Genomic DNA, 1,113 nt, shown 5'->3' with positions numbered 1-1,113 from the left:
GGGGTGGGGGGGAGTACCTCTCTCAGGTAGACAAAGGCAGGTGCAGAGCCAGGAGGGGTAGTTGTAGATGGGGCAGGGGCAGGCGAGACAGGTGCAGACAGGGCAGCAGCCCCATCACCAATGTCTCAGGGTTTGGGGACCCTCACCCTGAAGGTTCTCTGTGCGTGTGTGTTCTGTTGTGTGTGCTGTGTGTGTATGTGTAAGTGTGTTGTGTGTGGTGTATGTGTGTTGTTTGTGTGTGTGTGGTGTGTGTGTGTTGTGCATGTGAGTGTTGTGTTGTGTTGTGTGGTGTGTGTATGTGTATGTGTTGTGGGGTGTGTGTGTGAGAGTGTGTGGTGTGTGTGTAGTATGTGTAAGTGTATGTGTTTGTTGTGTTGTGTGTGGTGTGCGTGAGTGTGTGTGTGTTGTTTGTGTGTGTTGTGTTCTGTGTGTTGTGTGTAAGCATGTGGTGTTTGGTGTGTGAGTGGTGTGTGAGGTGTTGTGTGGTGTGTGGTGTGTGTATGTGTGTGGTGTGTAAGTGGTGTGTGTGTGTATAAGTGTGGTGTGTGTGTGTGAGGTTGAGGGTGTGGTATGTGTGAGTGTGTGTAAGTGTGGTGTGGTGTGTGTAAGTGTGGTGTGGTGTGTGTGTGTGGTGTGTGTGTGGTGTGTGTGGGTGGGGGGTGTTTGAGTGTGTGGTGTGTGTAAGTGTGTGGTGTGGTGTGTGTGGTTGTGTGTAAATGTGTGTGTTGTGTGTATGTGTGGTATGTGGTGTGGTGTGTATGTGTGGTGTGTGTTGTGAGTGTGTGGTGTGTGTAAGTGTATGGTGTGTTGTGTGTGGTTGTGTGTAAATGTGTGTTGTGTGTGAGTGTGTGTTGTATGTGTGGTATGTGGTATGGTGTGTATGTGTGGTGTGGTATGTGTGAGTGTGTGGTGGTGTGGTGTGTGTAAGTGTGGTGTGGTGTGTGTGGTTGTGTGTAAATGTGTGGTGTGTGTGAGTGTGTGTTGTGTATATGTGTGGTATGTGGTGTGGTATGGTGTGTATGTGTGGTGTGGTATGTGTGAGTGTGTGGTGGTGTGTGTGTAAGTGTGGTGTGGTGTATGTGTGTGTGTATGTGGTTGTGTGGTGTGTGTGTG

General features: G+C 49.5%; 1 protein-coding gene across 1 annotated transcript in view; it reads left to right on the top strand.

Moving 5' to 3' along the window:
• CFAP99 (cilia and flagella associated protein 99) overlaps positions 1-1,113 on the top strand; it is a 67,513-nt gene that overhangs the window by 27,843 nt on the left and 38,557 nt on the right. The gene's annotated exons all lie outside the window — the stretch shown is intronic.

Source organism: Echinops telfairi, unplaced genomic scaffold (assembly GCF_000313985.2).
Source record: "Echinops telfairi isolate 266 unplaced genomic scaffold, ASM31398v2 ScPeMD7_28;HRSCAF=97, whole genome shotgun sequence".
Taxonomy (NCBI): domain Eukaryota; kingdom Metazoa; phylum Chordata; class Mammalia; order Afrosoricida; family Tenrecidae; genus Echinops; species Echinops telfairi.
Note: the sequence above shows the minus strand (reverse complement) of the source record. Positions and strands in the feature narration are given on the sequence as shown.